Raw genomic sequence first — 17782 nt, forward strand, 5'->3', positions numbered from 1 at the left:
CAAAGAGCTTTGTCACCTGTTCTGGCTCATACAGTTCTCAAAATAATCCTGTGAGGTGTCTATGGTGGGTGTTATTATTAATCCTGTTTTACTAATGAAAATATGAGGTTGAAAGAAGTTAAATAAGTTGTCTCAGACAACACAGAAAACGAGTGAGGGTCATGACTCCACATTGTTTAGAAAAAGTCATCATCTGATGTTGTTAACATCATTATGAAGTGATAGAAATACTATAAATACTAAATACTGTAAAAATACAGCCCTTCTGATGTAGCTGGATGAGTGTTGTTTCTCACAGTGGTCACTTTTGGGTGCTGGGTTCTATTTTGGAAATGTGAGCTGGGGTAAGCATTTTTAGGACACTTCCAATTATGAGACATACTTGCCTCTCATTTTTAAATTCCTTTCCATTGTTGGTCCTAAATGCCCACTTGTTCACTAGTCTTGGTTCCAAATGACTTTTTGCTATTTTCAAAGTTCCAATCTACCCTTTTCAGTTGTGACTTGTGATCAGTGAAGACAGTTATATAAAATCCACAGGCTCCAATGAGACATTTAAGAGAAGTTAAACTAAAGTTGCCTTATTGGAATATATTGGAATATATGTGTCACTTCCTCTGGGGACTATTTTGAAAGGCATCTCTTATTTGAGTGTGTAAGTTCTGGTGTGTTTGTTTAAACACAAGGGTCATATTACTTCATGTCTGTGGCTGTAGGAAGTCAATAAATAACTCCTTTTCTTCCCCACCCAAGTTCAGTACCAGTTGAGAAATGAGACAGGAAGAGCAGGCAGATGGAGGTGAAAGTATGAGCTTTATTTCTGATAAGCTGATGAAGAGAACTGGCTTGAGAAGTGTGGCGAAAATTGTTGGCAATAATCCAGTTCCAAGTTAGAGCTTTATCCCCGAGCCCCAGCCCCCAGTCCCACCCCTAGGGTGGAGCCTGTCTCTCTAGGCACCAAGGGACAGAACAGAATGGGAATCCTGCAGACACGCAGATGATAGCTGGTGAAGGGTGGACAGTCCAGAGGAGGGTGGGGTGGGGAGATGGAGAGAGAAAGTGGAGGAGGAAGGAGGGGTAGAGGGAAAGGGAGTTAAGCTAGGGTGTTCACTTTTTTTTCTCCTAAATTCTCTAATCTGTTAAATCACTCTTCCCCTTTCCCAAGGGAGAAGTGAGTAAGAGGTGGGGGCTAAAGCCAAAAGAGTTACACCAGGAGAACACAGGGCAAGTGGGAAGGGGCTTCCTATCTAGCATTTTCCAGGTATTTATCTACTTTAACGTGACCAACATATCCAAGAGTTGGATATGATTGCTCCTTTACAGATAATTTCAGAAGGTCCTGCCATAGAAAGGATTTGAAATCCGGTTTGAATACAAAGCCCATGTTTGTTCAGTACACCAAGAAGAACTCCTAACTGGGTACAGACAAGCACTGTGTCAGGTAGTGGGTGATTATGGCTAGAGATTGAAGAGATCATTGCATCTGGGAAATCAGAGAAGTATTTTGGGGGGATATAGCATTTGCAGTGGGCATTGGGTAGAAAGGAAATACCCAGACCTGAAGGACTCTCTAGGAACAGGGAACAGCATAAGCAAAGATAAAGCGATGAGAAATTATCTGGTACAGTTTAGGGAACTGAAAATAAGACATGTGGAAGGCATATCAGGTTGGAATAATATATTGGAATAAGTACCCTTTTCAAAGCAGAAGGAGCCGAAATGAGAAACAATCGAATGTAAGGGATTAGGGAAAGCCCAGAATCAGATCTAATGTCAAAATTTTTAAGCTGGATAAATGGAAGATTGGTAATGGCATTAAAAACATGTGAAAATTAGGAAGAGAGACTTGTTTTACATTTATTTATCTCTGAACATGTTTAGTTGGGTGTACTCTTTAGTAGAGATGAATACTTATGTTCATGATTCATACATTCATTCAGGCAATAGCTTTTACTGAGTCCTTATCATGTCCTAGGAGCTGGGGATTTGATAGCAATCAAACATAGGCATGGTACCTGTTCTTGAGGAGCTTACAGCCAAGTGGGTGGGAGGACAGATGAACTCAAACAGTCCCAGTGTGGCATCACTACTGCGGTATTGGCGACAAAGGAGACATACAGGGTGCTTTGAAGGCCTTTAATAAATAAGGGGTCTAACCTGGTTGTGAAGGTCAGGAAACATTTGACGAAGTGATGCCTGAGCCGAGGGCTGAAGGATAGATAAGACTTAGCTAGTCCAGGAAGACGAAGAACAACGCAGGCAGGGGACATTCACATAACGAATATTGTACAGCAATACCAAACAGCAAGTCTCTCTGCTACCCACAACTACATGGGTGAATACTGGTAACATAATGTTGGGTGAAAACAAGCAGGCTTTAGAGACTGTATCCTGCATGATACCTTTCTATAAAGTTTAAAAGCAAAACCCCTAAACAATGGATTGCTCAGATATACAAATATATGTGATAAAACCAATGAAAAATAAACCCAAAATTTAGAAAGAGTGAAAATTCAGAGGAGGACTGGCAGTGGGGTATGGGGAGGTTCATAAAGGGACATGCAAGTTATTGGTAATGTTCTAGATACTGAGCTCTGAAGAGCTCATTATAATATTTTAAATACAGAAATACAGAGGGCTATGCATCAGCCAATTTAAATAGTGTGATAAACCAAGAATTAAGATTAATCCAATTTAGGGGTATTCTATATTTATATTTATATTTATATTTATATTTATATTTAGTTTTTTTTAAAAGATTTTATTTATTTATTTGCCCTGATGTGGGGCTTGATCCCAGGACCTGAGATCATAACCTGAGCTGAAGGCAGACGCTTAATGATTGAGACACCTAGGTGCCCCTGGGGGGATTTTTTAAAAAGAGATTATGCTGAGTATTAGGGTCTTAAAGAATATCAGGATGGCTGAAATAGAAAAGCACAGGGAGAAGGGGAAAGATAAGAAATGAGGCTCTAGAGGTGGCTGAGCTCCAGACCATGTTAGAGCCTTGCAGGTCCTTTTACGCGGCTTTCTCTTTTTCCATGAGCTGTGGGAGCCTTTGAAGGATTTTTAAGCAGGAGGTAGGCTTCAAAATTCTCATTTTGAAAAAGGTCACTTTGCCTTCAGTGTAGTGACCAGATTGAAGAGAGGCCAGAATGAATGTGGATGAACCACTTAGGAGGCTTTGTTTAGATGTAAGATAGTGGGAGCTTAGAATAGGGTGGAGGTTGTAGTGGCAGTGGTGGTGATGATTTTGTCAGTCATGGTGATGATGGTGGTGGTGGTAGTGAATGGTGATAATGATGATGATAGCGGTGATGATGGTGGTGAAAGTGATGGTGATGGTAGTGATGGTGGTGGTGATAGTGATGGTAATAATGGTGATAGTGTTGGTGATGGCAGTGGTGATTATGGTGGTGATCGTGATGGTGATGGTGGTGGTGATGGTGGTGATAGTGATGGTGATGGTTCTGGTGGTGGTGGTAGTACGGTGATGATGATGGCTTTGGTATTGGAAATAGAGCTAAATGGCCAGATTTGAGAGTGTTTAGGAAGTAAAATCCATAGAATTTAGGAATAGATTTGATAGACGTATTAATGGGGAGGAAGACAACAAGGTTAAGTCCTAGGTTTTGCCTTGTTTGTAAAGTGGGGATGGAGCAGGAAGGAAAATCAATAATTCAGTTCTGGGCATGCTAAGTTCTAAATGCTTTTTCAGATTCCACTTCTTCCTCAACTCCTTTCCACAGGTGGCGCTCTTACTTTCCTTTTCCTTGCCTAAATGAAAGCTCACAAACTGGAATTCTTTCTGGGGTCAGGCAGTAACTGGAGTGAGTGGAGCTGACTGGGTCAGGGAGATATTTAGAATGGTGAGAACTTCAGTGACCTGTCGAGAGCATGACCCATGGGGTGGCTGTGACTTGGCTCAGTGCACTGGGAGGCTGAGTGTTTTTCAAGAGAACCCCCCCCCCCAATAAATAAGTCATGATTTTTATGTATGTTAGTAAGTAACTACTTCAGTGTTTGGGGAAGAAGAAATACCTGTAAGGCACAGTCCTGTGGTATGGATCAAGCACAAGCAATCTGGAACCCATGGGTAGCCAGATTAAAATTTTGGTTCTAAATCATTCATTAACACTAATTTACTCATTATATTATTGGTTAATGTAATGAGTAATTGGTTAAGTACTTTTATTTGGTTAAGTACATTTATTGGTTAAGTACATTTCAGGACAATTATTGGGATCAAAATTTTCTGGTAACATAGCATTATTAAGAGCTACTTGTATTTGAATTTTACCAAAATGTACTCTATACTCAATTTTAGAACATCATTTTTTAATTTTTAAAATTTCCATCTTGACAATTTTTACATCCTCATGAAGGATATACAGATAGAATAATGAATATACCTTCACTCAGATTTACCATTTGTAACGCATTTCTCCACATTGGAGTTCTCTTCCCCCTACCAGCTGAGCTCCTGTTCCCCTGTTTCTGAACCATTCCAGGGTAAATTGCAGAAATCATGACCCCTAATACTTCAACTTGTATCCCCGAAGTTCAGTGACATTCTTTTACATAACCGCAATGCAGGGATCCGATGGAGGGTTGATACAATGGTAAATATCTAATACACGGTTCATATTCAGTTTTGCAGTTCTTTTTTGATCCGGAATCCAGTGGGATCACTCATCGTATTTGGTCACCATGTAAATTTAGTTTCCTTTAATCTGGAGCAGTTCCTCATGTCTTTGATGACACTGACATTTTTGAAGAGTACAGGCCAGCTGTTTTAGAGAATGCCCTTCAATTTGAGTTTGCTTGATTGGTTCCTCATGGTTAGACTCAGGTTATGCATTTTTGGCAACAGTACTGTTAAGTACTGTGTCCTCAGTGCCTCACGTTGGGAGCCGCATGATGTCACTTTGATTCTTTAGGGAAGGATGTGTCTGCCAGATTTCCCCACTTACAGGAACTTACCCCCTTTGTAATCAGCGCATACTCTATGGAGAGACAGTTTGAGACTCTGAACAGTCTCTTCAACAGATTCTCACCCAGTGGTTTAGAATCCACTGAAAATTGCCATCTAAATCTGTCATGACTACGTAGGTTGCACATCTGTGATTTTTAAAACTTATTTATTTTTTTATTTTTAAAGAGAAAGAGAGAGCGCATGTGCACATGCAGATACATGAGTGGGGGGAGGAGCAGAGAAAAAGAAACCTAAGTAGGATCCAAGTTCAGCCCAGAACCTGACCTGGGGCTCGATCTCACAGCCCTGAGATCATAACATGAGCTGAAGCCAAGAGTTGGATGATGAACAACTGAGCCATCCAGGTGCCACACAGATCTATGATTTTTTTTAAAAACATACATTTCTTCCATGTTTATTAGTATTCTGCTGTATGGAAGAGCTTTCTCTTCCCCATCTACTTACTTACTATTTATATCTTTCTGTATTCCAGTGCACACCTGGACTCTTCGTGGGTCCAACGTCTTCTAACCTGTTATTGTTGTGATGCCACAGTTGCCCACATTGGCTTGTGGGCGCCCTTCAAGCCTCTCCTGTGTTCCTTGTCAGGTCCTCATTAGTTTCTGAGGATTTACTTTCTGCCACAGGATGCTTATGGCTTACTTAGTCCTTTCCCTGCCCCAGCCCTGGAATCAGCCATTTATCTAAGGGCCCCACTTCCTTTTAGTGGGGAATGAACATATTTAGATACTAAAATATTTTAGAAACTAAAACTAGGTGTGCTCACCATTATTAAAATGTCATTGATTCTAGGTCCTTCCAGGGAACAGAGTCAGAGGCATATATTTTTAAACATTTAGAGGTTCATCCTAATGCTTGAAATCCAGTCAAATACTAGAGGACCTTCCTTACTTGCCCTCACTGCATCCATTGGTCTGTCTTCCTTCTCCCACTCTGAGTACCTGGCCCCTAACAAAGTCAACATATTTGCTCATTTAAAGCACGAATTTTAAAGCAGTAGCGTGTTCTTCTTTGCCTCCTTTCTTTTCTAGCTGCTGAGATAATTTATTTTGGCATTCTTCAGTTTCAAGAGTTTTTTCTTATGAGTTTTCTCACTTGCAAGCATGTCCAGGTTTCTCTAAGCATATCTTTGCAGAGGTTTCACTGTATAGAAGTACTGTATTAATATTACTTATCATAAATCAAACAAAGAACAAGCTCTTTGCTTTGCGCGAGGCTGGATCGGGGGATGTGGCTAATAACTTCCATCTGCTTGGCAGTTTATGGTTTACCAAGTACTTCTTTACATGTGCTACTTTATTCATCATGCTTCAAATTCCTTAGGTCCCAGATAAAATGGACAGTAGATAAATAAACCTAGAGCTTCATGAATGTTTCATGTAGTAGGACTCGAGTAATACTTCCTGATTTCTAAAAAGACGTACTGAGAAATGATGGCTGATGAACACAGGTATCATATAAAAGCATGGATAATCCTCAGTGGTAGGCAATCTAAAATTTTTTATATTCATGTAGGCATTGTTTGTTATTATTAATTTTTGTAGGAATTTTCATATCTTCCTCAGATTGATTTTTTTTTTTCTTTTGAGAGGGAGAGACAGAGCTTGTGCATGAGTGCATGGGGAGGGGCAGAGGGAAAGAGAGAATCTTAAAAGAGACTCTGTATCTAGTATGGAGGCCTACACGAGGCTTGATCTCATGACCCTGAGATCATGACCTGAATCTAAATTAACAGTCGGATGCTCAACCGACTGACCCACCTGGGCACTCCAGATTGATATTTTTAAAAGATATCTGCTTCCTAAATATACACTGATTTACAAATCCTTTCAAAGGGGTGATTCTGGAACATGACTTTGTGGAATCTCTCGGAGAGATATGAGTAGGGCTGCACCTCTTACTGATTAAATCAGAATCTTTAGAGTAGACATCAGTTGTTTCTAAAGCTGTCCAGATTTCAGTAAGCAGCCACTATATGGCCGAGGAAAATCTGTGCTGTTTTGGAGAGATTGGCTTCAGTCACAGCTAAATACAAGGGAGCTTGATTTGGGCCTGATTTCTGATTCAAATACTGTTGCTTAAAAGTATGCAAGGGTATATTTTGAGCTTCACCTAGCAGTTAAAAGCACTGAATGTATTCTTTTATTTTTTTATTAGCCAACCATATTCTCTTTATTCTAAGAATTACATGATTTTCACATTATAATGTTTCTGAAATTATGACCTAAAATTAAGGTGTGGGGGTGCCTGGGTGGCTCAGTGGGTTAAAGGCTCTGCCTTCTGCCCAGGTCATGATCCCAGGGTCCTGGGATCAAGCCCCGCATTCGGCTCTCTGCTCAGCAGGGAGCCTGCTTCCTCCTCTCTCTCTGCCTGCCTCTCTGCCTACTTGTGATCTCTGTCTGTCAAATAAATAAATCTTTAAGAAAAAATAAAATATATATATATATATATATACCTTTAAAATTAAGGTGTGTGTGTGTGTGTGTGTGTGTGCACGTGCACATGTGTGCATATACACGTACATTGTCACATTCTAAAGCTGTACCTAGAGCAGGGCTTTTAAAACTCAACTTTCGTTGGGAATTGTGGCTACAAGTGTGGAATTGTAGGCCAGTTTTGGACCTTCTGGAAGCACCTGTACAGTCAGCTCCTCAAGTGCTTCCAATCCACCAGGCCCTTGGACTTTGTTCTGAGCAGCCATTTTCAATGAGCCACCCTCTGCTCCCTCCACAGCACTGTCAGCGCCACCTAGGAACTTCTTAGAAGCACTTGTTCTCAAGCTCTCCCCCAGACCTACTGAATGAGAAACTCTGGAAATAGGAACCAGCAATCTGTATTTCCACTGGCATCCAGAAATTCTGATGCAGAACGAAGGTTAAGAACCACTGTTCTCAGAAATGCTGCCAGTGTTCCCATACTTCCTTGATGATAAGAATCACCCTGCATACTTTCAAACACAGAAACTGGGCTCTACCCCAACTCTGCCGAATTTTGGTTTCAAGGGGGAAAATAATTCCAAGGGCACAGGTGGATAATCTGTGTTATTAACAGGCATCTGAGATGATTCCTATCTCTAGACAAATTTGGAAATACTAAGAGGACGAAGCCAGCTATGTGCCGGTTCACAGTCTTACATGTCCTACTTAGGGGTGTCGTTGGGTTTGGTGTTCATTACCAGATTTAAATTTTGTAACAGCCTTATGAAGTGGTTACTATTTTTAAACCCATTTTACCAATGAAAAAACTGATAGTTTGGAGAACTTAAAAAAACACATCTAGGGACATAGTGATAGTGAACCAGAGAGCTGGGACTCAAGCCAGGAGCTTTCTGACACCAGTGCCTTTGTTTTTAAACTGTCCTAAGGTAAGGTAGCTGCCTGCAAATCTCATCACTTTTGTTACAGCAGAGTGCAACCTTGGAGACAGACGCTTGTCCAGAGCCCTTCCTTGGCTCCGTAGTTCAGAACTGCCAGCTGTAATCCCAGCCTGCTTTGCAGACTTTCTTCCCCACTGCTTCTCACATGAACAAGGCCATTGTACTCCTCACCCTTGACCCGCCTTTGCTCCCTCCTGCCTCTGCTGTTGCACTCATTGCACTTTCACTGATGGGATCTCTCCATCATCTTCTCCTCTGGGCCTCTTACTTACTCTTCCCTTCCTTCTTCCCCCAGAAGGACTCTCTTCCTCTTTGTAACAGTCCAAAGCTCAGCCATGCCTCAAGATTCTTAGCCTAGCATCCTCCGAGGAGCCTCCCTGCCCCACAGGCCTTGGTAAGCCCTCCGCTCTGGGACCTACCATGGTGGTCTTGGCACGCACCCCCATTTGTCCCCAACATGGAGTGCCCTGCACATGTGTCTCAAGTGTCTTCGTATTTCTTTCTTTCTTTCTTTCTTTCTTTCTTTCTTTCTTTCTTTCTTTCTTTCTTTCTTTCTTTCCTCGTGTGTGTCTTTGTCTTTCATCTACATTAAGCAACTTGAAGGTGCTCCTCTGTTTCTGGCTAAATTGTAGGAACTGCTAAACTATCTTGTTGACCTGTAATAAAACCAATCCAGCTAAATGTCCACAGAAAGTGAAGATGGATTTTAAAAGCAAGAGAGATAGGTTGTGGGACTTTCTGGGAGAACCTGTGACACACTTACATTGACTACCGTGTGAACAATCCCGGCTTGGCAAGGGTAGATGAATTTAATGATTATCCCTTAGAACTTAGTTTATGGGGCTCCTCCCCTCTCTTCCAAACCCAGAAAAAGCCAGGGAAATCGTTTTTGGTGGGGATGGAATGCGGGTGGCATTGGGGGAGCGGGTGGAAGTGTAGTGTATGCTTCGTAAAGGGGAATAGGTTTTGTAAAAATGATCGTCATTCCGGATGATAATGTATTTTCCTTTAAAACGTAATAGGTAGTGCCTGTCTGGCTCCCTTCGAGATGTAGGGCGGCGTAGCGTTTTGGGACAACAGCATCCTGTGTTCCGGAGCCTAGACCTGGGGAACACCGCCAGGTACCGCCGAGCTAGGGTCAGGACTAACGCTGAGGAAAGGGCGCCACCTACTGACCTTCCGTAGGTACACTTTTTCCTACAAGGAACGTCCGTTGTTTTGGCTCAGAGGAGGTGTCCTAAGAGGCTGGACCTGAGGCCAGCACCCACCACGTTTCATGGGGAAGTTCATGAGGACATAGCTGCGCAAAGCATGGTATTCCAAGTTCATGCTTTCTGCAAGAGTCTCTCTCATGAGAAAAGTTCTCCCTTGAGGAAACATATCAACAGCCTTGGGTGGAAAATGATAGAACTAGTATTTGGTTGAATGCTGTTATGTAAGTTATGGTTCCACCACATAGCTTTCAAAGATGGCTCTGCTGTTAAGCGGCTCAGGGGGGAAGCTAGAACTTAATTCTGTTTTAGAAGGGTTAGAATCTGTTTAAAGATTTTAAAAATAGAAATTCATTTCATTTAAAAATAAAGCTTTGTTCTGCGACACATTAGTGAATGGGAATTTACATCAGAAAATGTTATTACATAGATGGTAGAGTTCTGGAGTGTTGACTGAAGTGAGAGACACTGACAGGACGGGCACTGGTTTATTTTTTTGTTTTTTAAATTTATTTATTTATTTTAAAAATTCCTTTCCAGTGTTCCAGAATTCATTGTTTATGCACCACACCCAGTACTCCATGTAATACGTGCCCTCCTAATACTCACCACCAGACTCATCCAACCTCCTACCCCCCTCCCCTCCAAAACCCTCCGTTTCTCAGAGTCCACAGTCTCTCATGGTTCGTCTTCCCCTCCAATTTCCCCCAACACCCTTCTCCTCTCCAGCTCCCCATGTCCTCCATGTTACTTCTTATGCTCCACAAATAAGCGAAACCATATGATAATTGGCTCTCTCTGCTTGACTTATTTCACTCAGCATAATCTCTTCTAGTCCCGTCCATGTTGATTCAAAAGTTGGGTATTCATCCTTTCTGAAGGAGGCATAACACTCCATAGTGTATATGGACCACATCTTCCTCATCCATTCGTCCGTCGAAGGGCATCTTGGTTCTTTCCACAGTTTGGTGACTGTGGCCATTGCTGCTATGAGCATTGGGGTGCAGGTGGCCTTTCTTTTCACTATGTCTGTATCTTTGGGTTAAATACCCAGTAGTGCAACTGCAGGGTCATAGGGAAGCTCTGTTTTTAATTTCTTAAGGAACCTCCACACTGTTTTCCAAAGTGGCTGCACCAACTTGCGTTCCCACCAGCAGTGTAAGAGGGTTCCCCTTTCTCCACATCCTCTCCAACACATGTTGTTTACTGTCTTGTTAATTTTGGCCATTCTAACTGGTATAAGATGGTATCTCGATGTGGTTTTGATTTGAATCTCCCTGATGGCTAGTGATGATGAACATTTTTTTCACGTGTCTGTTAGCCATTTGTATGTCTTCATTAGAGAAGTGTCTGTTCATGTCTTCTGCCCATTTTTTGACATGATTATCTGTTTTGTATATGTTGAGTTTGGGGAGATCTTTATAGATCTTGGATATCTTTGTCTGTACTGTTATTTGCAAATATCTTCTTCCATTCCGTGGGTTGCCTCTTTGTTTTGTTGACTGTTTTCTTTGCTGTGCAGAATCTTTTGATCTTGATGAAGTCCTGAAAGTTCATTTTTGCTTTTGTTTCCTTTGCCTTTGGAGACATATCTTGAAAGAAGTTGCTGTGGTCGATGTCGAAGAGGTTACTGCCTATGTTCTCCTCTAGGATTCTGATGGATTCCTACCTCACATTGAGGTCTTTTATCCATTTTGAGTTTATCTTTGTGTGTGGTGTAAGATAATGGTCGAGTTTCATTCTTCTACACATAGCTGTCCAGTTTTCCCCAGCACCATTTATTGAAGAGACTGTCTTTTTCCCACTGTATATTTTTTCCTGCTTCCTCAAAGATTAGTTGACCATAAAGTTGAGCATTCATATCTGGGCTCTCTACTGATTAAAACTCTTCAAAGTATGGGTATAGAGGGAACATTCCTCAACTTCATAAAATCTATCTATGAAAAACCCACAGTGAATATCATCCTCAATGGGAAAAAGCTGACAGCTTTCCCTTTGAGATCAGGAACACGACAAGGATGCCCACTCTCACCACTCTTGCTCAACATAATATTAGAAGTCCTAGCAACAGCAATCAAACAACAAAGAGAAATAAAATGTATTCAGATTGGCAATGAAGAAGTCAAACTCTTTCTCTTCACAGATGACATGATACTTTATATGGAAAACCCAAAATACTCCACCCCCAAACTACTAGAACTCATACAGCAATTCAGTAATGTAGCAGGATACAAAATCAGTGCACAGAAATCAGTTGCTTTCTTATACACTAACAATGAAAATACAGAAAGGGAAATTAGAGAATTGATCCCATTTACTATAGCACCAAAAACCATAAGATACCTGGGAATAAACCTAACCAAAGAGGTAAAGGATCTATCTGTACTCAAGGAACTACAGAACACTCATGAAAGAAATTGAAGAAGACACAAAAAGTTGGAAGACCATTCCATGCTCACGGATCGGAAGAATAAACGCTGTTTAAATGTCTATACTGCCTAGAGCAATCTACACTTTCAATGCCATTCCAATCAAAATTCCACTGGTATTTTTCAAAGAGCTGGAGCAAACAATCCTAAAATTTGTATGGAACCAGAAGAGCCCCCAGATTGCTAAGGAAATGTTGAAAGAGAAAAACAAAACTGGGGGCATCACGTTGCCTGATTTCAAGCTTTACTACAAAGCTGTGATCACCAAGACAGCATGGTATTGGTGTTGTATGATAAACAATTCAGCTTCCAGCTCCTCATCGAGGAGATGGTCCTGATGGCTTATCCTCTCAATACTTTGCCAGTCAGTTCGAAGAGTGCACGAGATGTGATAACAAGGATACATAGGATTTGTTTCCTCTTTGGGGAAGATGCATCTGGGACACATGATGGGAGGCATGAGAAAGGCCACTTCCTAAATCAAGTGACATCCAAAATTAGAGCCTTGGACTTCTTTGGTTGAAGTGGTATCAGAGAGAAAAGACACTTGCACTGAGTGAGTGTACCAAGGAATGGGGAAGAATGGAAGGACCGTGAAGGAGGAGAAGGCAGTCAGGGAAGGACTTGACAAGTTGTGTGTTGGTAGATTGGCTTTTCAGGGCTTCCCACTTTTATCCTAGCAGCACTCAATCCCTGGGGAATTCCAGCCCTCTGGATCCTGATAAACAAAGTCACATGAAACTTAGCTTCCCATTAAGGTGCACTGTCAGGAGGGTTTCGCCTAACTTGGAATGAGAGGAAGGGAGTGCTCCTTAGCCCAAAGGACTGGTACTCACAGCCAGCACTGGGTGCCAGGCACTGGGCTGATTGCCTTCCACAGATCGGTTCGTGGATGCTCCCGAGAGCCCAATGGAGGGAGAACAGCACGGGCTCAGGGATGGAGGGTTAGGAGTTTGCCTGCTGTCCCAGAGCTAGCAGTGGAAGGATGAGATCTGAATCCAGTGCTGCCTGGACCCACAGACAATGATCTTCTCCGTGTGACATTCTAAATCTGAAACGATGCCATTTCGGGTATTGCTAGTGGTATTATCTTGGAGCTGGAGAAGCTAAAAGGACCCGATGGCTCATGTCTTTCTTAGATACAAGAGGCTGTCCTGCACTGTGATGGACAGAGGATTCCCTTCTTTCCTCCTTCCCTCCCGCCCTCCTTCACTTCCTTCCTTTTCTTTCTGACTAAAGATATTGCAGCTTCATCAAAGTTCTAGACTACCTTAAATGGAAAAACAGTATTTACCCACCTGTTGACTTGAATGTGTGTGTGTGTGTGTGTGTGTGTGTGTACATATGCAGGTGCATGTGTCTCTTCTATATGGAGCAGGGACATTGAACCAAGAGTTGGGGCGTGGTGCCAAAAGATGGAGCCAGTGTGAGGAGCACTGGACTGGGAGTCAGGGGTCCTCAGCTCTAGTTCTGGCTCTGCCGTTTACAACAACAGCAGTAGCCACTAACAGTTGAGGGCTCACAATGTGCCGGGGACCATTCCTAACATTTTCTGTGTATTAATTCACTTAATCCTCGTGACCATTCTATGGATGAGTACTATTATTCCCATTTTACTGATAAGAAAATTGAGGCACATAGTGGTTAAGTGACTTTCCCCAGTTCACACCAGCTAATAAATGATAGAAAGTTGGCTGAAACTCAGGCAGTCTAGCTTACTATGTTAACTCCTATGTAATACTGTCGTTCAGCTAACTGATCTGTGAGTTGTATCAGTTAATCTTTCCAGGCTTTACTTTTCCCCATTTATAAATTCATGTTTTTAACAAATACTGAGTTCCAGGCTTGTGTAAGACATTATAGGTCAGGTAGAATTGGGAAGGACTGTGTGCACAGACACCTTCCTCACCTCCTCCAAATCCCCCCCAACACACACACACACACACACACACACACACACACACAGTGCAAAATGCAAAGGAGTGAGGGTCCACATAAGACTGCAGGAGAAGCTGGTTTTGGAACTTGATCATAAGGCTGGATCCTGGTCCAGAGAAGACATCACAGGCAGAAGTAGAACTGAAGGCGAGTTTGGGGATGCTTATAGTAACTAGCCCATTAGGGTGAAGAATGGGCTGTTGGGCAGGGGCACTGCCAGAGGGAGGGTGCAAGGCCCAAGTTTAAGGAGTCAGGTCCAGGGTCATTCATATTTGAAGTAGTGTGAACATCACATTTGTGGAGGGCCAGAGTGGAAGCAGGGAGACCAGTGAGAACTGAGGGCCTTAAGTTGTCACAGGGACTGAACAATGGCCAGATGCCAGCAACTTGGGGCAAGCAGGATGGTGAAGGTGAAATGGGTAGAGGATGGGTACAGTGAGCAGAAAGATTAAGTGAGAGGGTGACAGTGGCTTGCAAGGGAAGACAGTTGAATTGCTGACTTCTTCCAGCTGAGGGTCCTGTGGATTCTAGGCAGACGAGTTTGGCCAGAGTTGTGGATTTTTATGGTTGAAGGTCAGAGTAATGATCTTTAGAGGAAGACGATAATGATAGCGATGTGCCAGGCATTTCCCCCCACCCCTGTTATCGCTAATCAGCAGAAGAGTACTGCTCTACAGGTGTGTGACTTTCATTTTAGAGGTTCTTTTTCCTTCCCCTAAGAGGCAACATAGCAGAGTGCTGACAGGGCCAACTCTGAAGCCAGAAGACTAGGATACATAGAGGAGCTGCTTATTGGGCAAGAAATGTAATCTTTCTGTACCTCAGTGTGTGCATGTGTTAAATGGGGATAACATGGCTCCTGTCATAGGGCTGTTGTGGGGATTAAACGAGTTAATACAGATAAAGTTGGTGGCCTGAGTTAGTGCCTAGAACTGTGGGCTCTTCCTATTGACGAGTAAACTGAGTAGCAGTGAGGTGGAGGGATCGCCAAGGGCTGAGGACGCACAGCTGGGAAAGCCGGCTTCAAAGCTTCTGGACGTTCCGCAGCGTGGTGTTGGAATGAGAGCTGGGCCCTCAGAGAGGTGAGCATGGAGTGAAAGGCGTTGTGGGACAGCACATCCAGGTGGCAGAAAGAGGAAGAGAAATATGAGAAGCAACCAGGAGAAATATAGAGGAAGAACAGCAATAGAGAACTTGAAAAAAAAAATCTTATCTGTTTTTCTTATTGTTAAATCAAAACAGCCTCACTCTGAAAAATAAAACATCCTAGAACTAAATTCCTGTGATCGGTGGTCTAGCCATTTCCCTGCTCCCTGTCAGCCAGCCATTGCTAGCAGACTTTGGAAAAGCAAAAGCAAACAGGAAATTATGGTATTATAGGAAGTGGGGGAGAGGACCCCAAAGAGCAGAAGTGGTTGATAAGGCCGGAGGCAGGAGGGTCAGGTCCCTGAGGCCTGGTGCCTGGGAGGGCAGGGCTGGATCCGGGTGGGAGTGCACTAGTTAGGTTTGGAGTGAGTCTAGTATGGGAGGGAGGAGGAGCGGACACAGACAGCTCCAGAATGAGGGGGCTGCAGCGGAGCATTGTGGTTGTTGTGTGTGGACCTCTTTGGGAATCTGATGATCTTAGGGACCACTTCTCAGAACAAGGGACCTAAAATAAAAGATGCGGATTATAGCAGGTAGACACTCCTATCCACAGACCCTTTGGGATTCAGAACTCCTGTAAAGACACCTCCAGCTTTCAGATGTGGCCCTTCTATGAAGACTCCATCCTTCGGGGCCATCTAAATCCTCCCAGCCTTGTGTGTATAGAAAGCCATAGATATACCCAGAATTCTGAATGAGTCTGATCTCTAGCTTCAGACTGTGATTTTAGATAAGGGCCTGCCTTCAGGTAATTTGGAACCCTAGAACCTAGAGAAGTGATGCAAAACATCAATATCACCCCAGGTTACTTATTTCAGAAAGGTGTTGGCAGAGTGAGGAATACTTTGGAGATTTAAGCACTGATCAAGTCCTCCTAGTGCCCCCCCTCCAAATCCACTGAGATCCCGGGGCTGGTTATTGACTCATTGCAGCAGGGTCTTGGTATGCTCCACATGTTTGCAAGATGGCTGCTGCACTTTCCTTTGGGGCTGGATCCATTCCCCTCACAGCCCCCGCTGCATCTGAGCATGTTTAAGTTTATAAATTTTATATTTGTTAATATATATATGCTTGTTAAAAATAAGTTTATATTTGTTTAAGTTTACAAATAAAATTCAGAATATCACCAGTGACTCTTCTTGGACGAGGTGGAAAGCAAGAAGAAGGCTGACAGCAGGCATGGCCCAGGGCAGATTTGTTGGGACAGATACACTAGAAAAATGAGTTTTGGAGATTTTCATTATCAACCATTTACTCAGCAACTGGCTGAGCCTTCCTCTGAACTCATCATTAATATAGCAGAGGAGGATTTTTACACCCAATAATCCCATTTACTCTTCACTTATGATTCTGTATTTTATTCTCAGGACACAGGAGTGTGTCTATAGGAAAAGAGGTTTTCTACTCCCTGCTACTAGGAGCTTTTGTGCCCCTAGATATGAAATCATCATCCCAACTACATCCATTGTTGGAAGTACTATTTTGGGTTGGCCCTGTGTAATGTGAAATGAAGAGAAAAAGTGTGTAGTTGAATCCCGATATGGAAATCCAGACTTAAAAACATTCTCTGATGGTTTGGCATCCGTGGGATAAATTGGTCATAGTTTTCAACAACTCAGATCAAAGCCAAATGCTGTTTGCATTCAGACAGTGATTCAGGGACCATGTCTTATTTGGTTTCTTTGAAAATAGAGCACAGACATTTTTTCATACCTTTGAGAAAAATCTTTTGGCCGCCAAATTTGTGCCTTGTAAATGTTATTGTACCCTGATACAAAGTTCTACATCTCGTCTCAAATGTCTTTCTCGGAGTTACTCCGCCATCCCCAAGCTGAGTGACTGGTTGCAAGGAAGGTCTCCTGATGTAATGTGAAGAAGAAAAAAATAGGCCAACTGGTAAAGATAAAAAAGAAATGAGAGTAAATAAAACACATATGGAAGGTCTACTTTCAGAGTTAAAATGTATATGCGTGTGTATGCAAATCAGCCGTCCAGATAGAAATCTAGGCTGGGCAGCCATAGGCACAATCACAAGGAACAAAGTTTGCTTTCTGCGGCCTTTTGTGCCCTTCACCTGGGTATTTCTCCAGCACTTCTGCCCTTGTTCTTTCTTAGTCTTCCTTTCTGTCCTTCTGAATCTGCTAGAGAATCGGGAGCGCTCAGGACTTTGGGACTCCTTCCGCCTCACGTTTCCTTTTGCTTCTGCTCTCCCTGCGGACTCATGTGTCCTGCGCTGCTTTCCTCCTGAGGGCATTGCTCATCAGGGAGGAGCTCTGGTGGTAACACACACACACACACACACACGCACACACACACACAGGAGTGGGGTGGGGAGGGGCAGAGGGAGAAAGAGTGAGAATCTTGAGTAGACTCCCTGCTGAGCATGGAGCCTGATGTGGGGCTCGATCTCACAACCCTGAGATGACCTGAGCCGAAATCAGAGTTGGACGCTCAATGGACTGAGCCACCCATGCGCCCTTAAATGATTGTTCTTTCAAAGCTAGTTCTTGATTTTAATGAACAGATTACGTTTTAAAAATTATTTTCTGTCTTGTTGTTGTTGTTGTTGTTTTGTTGTTCACGTAACTGACTTTATTGAGTGTCTTTTATGCAGAGTGCAGTGGCTTTGGATATAGCATAGGGAGCCCAGTTCTCTGAGGGGGCAGGGGCCATTTACATAAAAGGT

The 17782-nt window shown here is 42.8% G+C and overlaps 1 protein-coding gene across 1 annotated transcript in view; it reads left to right on the plus strand.

Moving 5' to 3' along the window:
• Positions 1 to 17782, plus strand: part of GLIS3 (GLIS family zinc finger 3) — a 493142-nt gene that overhangs the window by 32544 nt on the left and 442816 nt on the right. The window lies entirely within an intron of this gene.

The sequence above is a fragment of the Lontra canadensis genome, unplaced genomic scaffold, assembly GCF_010015895.1.
Source record: "Lontra canadensis isolate GAN:19392208 unplaced genomic scaffold, GSC_riverotter_1.0 scaffold31, whole genome shotgun sequence".
Lineage (NCBI taxonomy): Eukaryota > Metazoa > Chordata > Mammalia > Carnivora > Mustelidae > Lontra > Lontra canadensis.